This window comes from Camellia sinensis, chromosome 5, assembly GCF_055761805.1.
Source record: "Camellia sinensis isolate YWXY chromosome 5, ASM5576180v1, whole genome shotgun sequence".
NCBI lineage: Eukaryota > Viridiplantae > Streptophyta > Magnoliopsida > Ericales > Theaceae > Camellia > Camellia sinensis.
In genome coordinates, this window is record NC_138965.1 from 44,259,673 (window position 1) to 44,267,661 (window position 7,989).

Sequence of the window (7,989 nt, forward strand, 5' to 3'; positions counted from 1 at the left end):
GTAGAGTCTATAATTTTAAAGTAACAATATCATAACATATATTGATATATTAATTAATATATCAATTGGTACGTATAATACTACTAATTTTGTTATAACATAGGTATGTTAGGAACTATAATTCGGGTGAATTCAGTTAAATTAAGAGTAGGGCGAATTACACTACAGTCCCTATAGTTTGAGACTTGTGTCACTTTGATTCCTAACTTTTCGATTGTGAGACATTTGACCATAAATTTTGAATATTGTTTCAAATAAGAATAATTGAAGATACCATTGCTCAATTTCAAGTGCAAAATCGTCAATTTGATAAAATATAAACAAATTTGACAAAAATAAATATCAAAAAAATATTTTAAAATTATTTATACCCACCAAAGATTTATGTAAAATTGATAAATCTTTTACACATTTATTTATTTTACAAAATTAATTTTTATTATGTGTTTGGATGATGATTATGTAATAGTTGATTGTTAAACTTTTAATATATAATCGATATATTTAATATATGAAATGTTTTTAGTTTTGGATTTTTTTAATTAAAGGATTGATTTAATAACGATATCAAAGTTGTCGCTATATTTAACTTTTGAAAAAATATAAACTAACTTAATGAAAATAAAAATAATAGTCCATTATATGATCATCATCTAAACACATAATAAAAATTAATTTAGTAAAAAAAATGTGTAAAAAATTTATCAATTTTACATAATTTTATCTTTGGTGAGTAGAAATAATTTTTAAAAATTCAAAAATATTTTTTTTGACATTTATTTTTGTCAAATTAATTTATATTTTATCAAATTGATGACTTTGTCCTTGAAATTGATTAATGGTATATTTAATTATTCTTATTTGGGACAAGATTCAAAATTCAGGATCAAATTTATCACAATTAAAAAATTAAGGATCAAAATAACACGAGTCCCAAACTATAAGGACTATTAATGTAATTCACCCTTAAGAGTTTATCAAAATTCATTTTAAAATATAGAAGAATTAACATTTCATCCGTATCATACAAATAAAATATTTTAAAAAATAATTATATATTAAAAACAATTATTTTCATACAAACAATCATACAAATAGTTAAAAAATAATATTAATATCAAATAATAATTAAAAATATTTTAAAATGTAGAGATAGAAGATATTTAAACTCAAATATCTTTTAATTATTTTCATAATATTTACCGTTGTTATTATTTTAGTCTTGTCATCAATGGTATGTTTTATATATTAAAAACAAAAATGTGTTATGATATAAATAGTAAAACATAAATAAATTATGTCATGAAATTTTATAACTGTAATTTATCTTATGTTCATTTGATAATATTACAAATCAAATGTATCAATTAACTTTTACTTTTTATCTTCTTTGTGAAACTCAATAAAAAATAGTCAACATTAAAATTAATTTACAAAATAAAATAGCAAACAGAACAATTGGAATAGTCCCTTTCTCAATTACTCCTCAAATTAATTTTTACCTTGTTAAGCATAACTACAATATATCCCCTCAAATAGATCCAATTATAAGTCAACTATTAAAAATCCAAATTCGAATTCAAGCTTGAGCTAGACCGGTCTTGCCCACCCTTTTAAAATTAATATATATATACATATATATTTAGTTTTCATATTATAAAAAACTAATTATACCAATGCCTCTTTAATTATTTACGAATATCAACTTATCTCATAAAATAACTTTTCTTAGTGTGGACTCACTAAAACGATTCTCATTGTTTGAATTATATGTCATTTTTAAAATTAATCTATTAAATAAATAAATAAAACATATTTGCATATAAAATAATGTAAATGAATTGCCCCACAAATTAATTTTTTTGGCTTTTTTAATTGAACCATTTTAGTGTTTAAAGTCTAACCTATTGATAAAAACTATAGTCTAGGCTTGATTTTTTTTTTACCAAATTATTTAGACTGTATAAGTTATTCAATTATAAATTACATTAGAAGATGGAATATGATTTACTTTAAGAGTAGTTTTCACACTTCATTTGCAGATTTTTAAAAGGAGTAATATTTTGTGACCATATTTTGATATCAAATTTTGATACCATGTATTGTACCACCTCACATCATTTGATGGGCATTACATGACACATATAATTGCCTTTATGGCGTGACGTCATACACTAAATTGTCAAATTTCAAATGACATATGGCTTAATTATGAACACAATTTTGTTTTGGACTAGCCATTTAAAAGATTTAAAATTAGATTTACAGTTTGATGTGAGTTTTATGCCAAATATATTTCTTAAATTTTAAAAATTAAAAAAGAAAAAGCTTTTGTAAGAATTTTTATAAAAAAAAATAGAACTCTGCATAATAAAATTTAAAAATTAACATTGATAAGTCATGATTAATATGTATTGTATAGATTCATGTTTAATATTATACTATATACATACTAAATTTGGTGAAATAGATATAAATATATATTTCATACCATAACCATTGAAACTAAAAATAGTAATTACATCATTGCATAAAATTTAAAGAAACAATATTAATATATTATTAATAATGATTAAGATGATTTATGGATTTAATGATTAACTTAATTTATGTAAATTAGATTTTAAACTAATCACAAAATGACATGTGTATTTTAAATGTTAAAAATTTAAAAAGTATGAGAAAATTAGATTGAGATTTCCAACCTCAAAGTGACCACAACGTTTTGAAGTCATGATTAATCTGTATGGCATGGATTCATGTTTACTATTATATTATATACAAACTAAATTTGGTGAACTAATGTTCCATTGTTATTGTAGTTTAAAATTTTGATTTATTTTTCATATCAATATCATAAAAGAATCACACATTTAACAATTTGAAAGATGATAATTATGAAAATAGAAATATATTACCATAATAATTAAAAATATCAATAATTATAACTAAAGTGAAATAACTAATGAATTCATGTCCGTGTATTTTTGTATTTTATTATTTAAAAAATATTTAAAAAAATGGATTAGGAGTTTTAAATTTGTTGACCTAATAATTGTTTTATATAATGTGTTATTTTGGCAACAAAGTTTTAAGCTGCGTCTGGCTGAGAACGCCAATGCCAGACGCCAGTGTTTTTCGACAAAAATTGATTTGGGATTGTGATTATAAGCAACTACATGAAATTACGATACTACCCTCATTGTTGTTTAGGGTTACATATTGCAATAGGGCTTACACAGATTGGAAAGAGGACGCCGCTTGGTTACTGCTCCTCTTTTGCCGCTGCGACGTTACTGTGATTGCTTCGCCTCGCCAAACCAACGTCTCACCCGTCGGCCCTCCGTAACGCCTCCGACGGCACTCTTCCACGTCGGCTTTGTCGTCGGTGTCTGCGCAGAATCAGGTATGCCTCCACCTGCAGCCACGAATCTGAAATCCCTTGGAGAGTGAACCCAGATTTTTTGTTTTTTTGTGGATTTTCACCCAAATACGGCTTGTTTGTGGAGAGTGAACCCTGATTTGCTTGAATCTTGCTTGTTTCCCTTCGATTAGTCCACCATGTTTGTGTTTCATGTTTGGGGATTTCACTGGTCTATACGGCTGCCTCCCTGTTTTCCATATGTTGGTTTCAATTAGCTAGAACTTTAGAGAACTCATTTTTTTTCTTGGTTGGTATTATATTTGGTTTTTCTCATGAAATATAGTTACAAAAGAGATTATTTCTTTTTTCTTTTTTATGCTTCAATCATGTATTAGACTTAGGTAAGAACATAGGTAAGAACTATTCTTGCAAGGATTTTCATATTTTTATAATATGCAAGGGACAAGATCAAGCCTAGTGCTATGGAAAATTCTCTCACTCTAATTAGGAATGCCCGTATGAGGAAGTTGTAAATGAAGACACTTTGGTATGCATCAATTTTTTTTTTTTTGTTCATATGTGATATGTTACTTTCTGATTCCTTATGAAAGCAAAATCAACTTACCCAAACTTCCTTTATTATTTTAAATATTTAAGAATATTTTGAATTCAATTCTAAAGGGGTGTTTAATCATGGCGTATTAAATCATTTGCATTTACTCATACAATACAACCTTATTCTTGGCAAGGGTAATCAGTTCTCCATTGAAGCATTAACTACAATTGGTATATAAAGCAACTCAACAAATGATCAACTCTTCGTAACCAATTAACATAAAGGTGCACATAATTTAGACTTGTTAATGATCAACAAATGCTCCAAAAGCAACTCAATTACAACACATATTGAATTCTCACTTTAAAACATATATGTACACATGGTTAGATTCTGACTATGCTTTTCATAGTACTCAAAATGTGTAACTGTGTTTTACGAAGTATGCTTAGGGTACAGTCTTGGTTATTCATGCAGCCTAATTGTCAAACCATAATACTGTACATATATGAAAGAAGTAGCATGGAAGAAAGTTCTGTCATTAAACTTCTTTCATGTGAGACCAACATTTACAGTTCTTTGTTAATAACATTTACGCATCTGTTAATGCAAACAACAGAAATGGCATCATCGATGTCAATTGCCACTTCTTCATGGCCACGAAGGATGTGTGCATGCGGCTTTGGACAATGCCTCGTAAAGATTTGGAGATCTAGCAAAAACCCAGGTCGTGCATACTACGTTTGCCTGTGTCGAACGGTGCGTATCACCTCTCCTCTATACATATAGTTGTTACGTACTTTGTCCTTTGTGTTTATAGCCCAACTTGTGCTATCTAACAATTGCAATTGTGTTCCAGTAGTGCTGTGTTCCGTGGGTTGGTTGGTGTTATGAGTTCCGCGGTGAAAGTGTTACTAATGACCACCCACCAATTGCAATCGATATTGGGTTACGTGCGGACGTTGTTCGCATGGATTAGAGCCTCCGTACCCTTAGGACAGTCGTCAGTGTATTGTGCGTTATAGTCGTTATCTCGTTGTTTTGTATGTGATGTATTTAAAAAAATACGGTGGTTTGAATTCTGTTGACTAGGGTATTGTAACCTAACTAATGTATTGCTCCATGATGCCTCGAACTTGCAATCAATTTATGTGGACTACTGTTTTGGTTTAACTACATATGCTTCATATAATTTATTTTTATAGCCATTGTGCATTCCTACGTACTCTATGTTTTTGCTTGCTACTTTTTCTTTAAACTGTAATTGTCAAACAGTGCTTGTGCGATGGCATCCCCCCGTACTTCACCTCGCACTCCGTCAAAAACTCACGGGACTGGTGTCGCACCAACCCAACAACAACCGGTACACAAATGCACCTGGGACAGCGACAAGACAAAGCTTTTTCTGCAACTGGTCATAGCTGAGATAAGGGATGGTAATCACCAACTGTGCTTCATGTCAATGAGTGGATATAAGAAACTTGCCAAGAAGTTCCTGGACAGAACCGGCCTCTTACATTCTGCGACACAGATGAAAAATAAATATGACAACTTGAAGAAAGATTGGATTTCTTGGAAAAAGTTACAGGATTCTAGCCAAGGCTTCACAGGGATTGGGTATGACCACACATCGGGATTATTCACAGCCCCAGACCACTAGTGGGCAAAAATAGAAGCGGTATGTACTAATGAATTTGTAGTAGAAAAATATATGTGTTACGTAGTTAATCACTTCATTATTTTGATTACTTGTTATACATTTATTGCCACAGATGAAGCATCGATGTGCAAAGTTCAAGACAAAGCCACTAGAGCACTTGGATCTTATGGAAAGGGTGTTTGCGGGGCGCGGCTGCAACGGGAAAACATGCGTGGACGCCATCTGAAATCCGCGACACTAATGCAATCGGTGACAATGCTGCAACTCTTGACAACGGCATGGGCCTTCTCAGTGGTGGCACACTACCACATGACGTGCCAGATTGTGTCGGCAAGAATGTGATGGACTATTCGCTGTTTGACGATGCTCCTCCCCATTCCACAGCTGATGGGTCAGCCAATGCCAAACGTCGGAAGCGGGCAGCCCCTGGTACTGTGGCAAGCAACATGGACAACCTTGTTGAGGCCGTTAGTAAACAAAATAGGGAACTAAAAATAACACAGTAAGTTGTTACAGGAAAGGGCGAAAATGCTGTCAGAGACTGTCTTGCCAGGCTGATGACGATGCCCGGGTTACAAGGTGGTGGGCCGCTATTCTCATTTGCTTGCTCGCTTATGGATTCACCCGATAACCGCGACCTAATTATGGGCCACCCCCTGGATTACATTGTGAATTGGCTGAAAGAGAAGCGTGTAATCACCCACCAACCTATTGTGGTAGAGCGGAGTCGTGGCATTCGTTTATTTGGACATGACGGTGTCGTTGATATGGACTAAGCACTGGGACAGCAACAACTTTATTTTCAAACCGCTTTTGCATTTCTTGTTTTCTCTTATTTTATTTTTAGTACGGGTTTGGTTTAACCTTTTTTTAGTTCGAATATTTTGGTTTATTGTACTGTTACTGTAATGTTTGTTGGATAAAAACTATTAGGATCGTGTTGTCTTTTCTACGTACATGTGTTTGGACCATATTTGGGTTGTTCAGTTCTATTTGCCAAGTTTCCACATATATATATATATATATTTTCGTGGGTCATGCTGTTTTGTTTTGTTGGTATTATATTGTCATGCACATGACTGTTGGTTTCAGGTTTATGACAGAGGGCCAATGTATGGGCTTGTCAATTTTTGTTTGTGCAATTCACTTCCCGGGTTGCATGTGACATGGTAAAAAATTTGGATGTGTATGAATGAAGTCATGTCCTGTGTGAATTGCACATTGGTTGGAAATGTACACCTATTAGTACTTTAATCACATGCACGCAGGAGTTGGCAAAAAAAAAAAATATATATATATATATATATAATAATGAAGCAAGTGGTCTATATATTGTAGCTCAGGCATGAGGCAATTGGTATATACATGTTTCACCATTAACTTACAAGTTGGTCTATTACCAAGTGTAAGAATTCGCTACATATTTGGCCTAGTTGAAGACTAGTTAACAACTCTCAAGAACATCACCCGACGACATATGAGTATGGTGGCACACGTCAAGTGTAGAGTTAAATTGTATTTTTTTATTCACTTTCAGGCAAAGCATCCCTAAAGAATTTTTTTTTTTTTTTGGTACACAATTTGTATTTTTTGGTTCACATTATTGGTGTGCAGTAGCAATGGATCCGCATGAGGGTAGTTCCGCAATTGTCATACGAAATGGGGGAATTAATGCTTGGATTCGAGAGACAATTGCGGAGATGGAAATGACGACATCGATGATATGGGTCGAAGTTTCCCGTGTTGCAAATGAATATGCGTATGTGGATAGGACTCTGTTTTCATACATCTGCATTGACTGGTAGATTATGGATGGAGGAGATGCTTACAGGTCGACAAGAAGCATTTCAGGATGCCGAGGTGTAATGCCTTCAAAATAATACATAAAACCCATCACTTTAGATATGCATTGATATAAAAGAAACCAACCATTTCTATGCATCCGAGTAGTTCTTACAACAGTATTATATGTTAACAACAAAAGAAAATGCCCTGGTTACACAAAAGAAGAGTACTAACTCTATACAAAATAAGCTCTTGGCTTGATATACATGTAATACAAACAAAATAAACCAAAAAGGAGTCCTCAACTCTCATCATCATCCAAACTATGTCCTTGGAGGTGGCATACTACCTGTACCTGAAAATAATGTCCCATATAGGGTGAGCCAACGCCCAGTAGAGATATGCTAAACACAGTATGAGCAATAACTAAGACATTAGCAGTTGATAAATGTTCAATTTCCATAAATCAATTCATAACCCATTTCCATTTCATGACCACTGTGTTCATGTTTCATTTCATTTTCCATTTCTTATCCCTTTCACAATTTCATCAACGGCTCAGAACCTGGCCAACCACTTATATGAGACAGTGATTCATATTAAACGTTTCCCATTTTACAATAG

General features: G+C 32.2%; 1 long non-coding RNA gene across 1 annotated transcript; it reads left to right on the top strand.

Moving 5' to 3' along the window:
• Positions 1 to 4,451: 4,451 nt before the first annotated feature.
• Positions 4,452 to 5,092, top strand: LOC145790097 (uncharacterized). Its single transcript, XR_014328738.1, has 2 exons — positions 4,452 to 4,679; positions 4,783 to 5,092. It is a non-coding gene; the product is annotated as an uncharacterized LOC145790097 (long non-coding RNA).
• Positions 5,093 to 7,989: the final 2,897 nt, after the last annotated feature.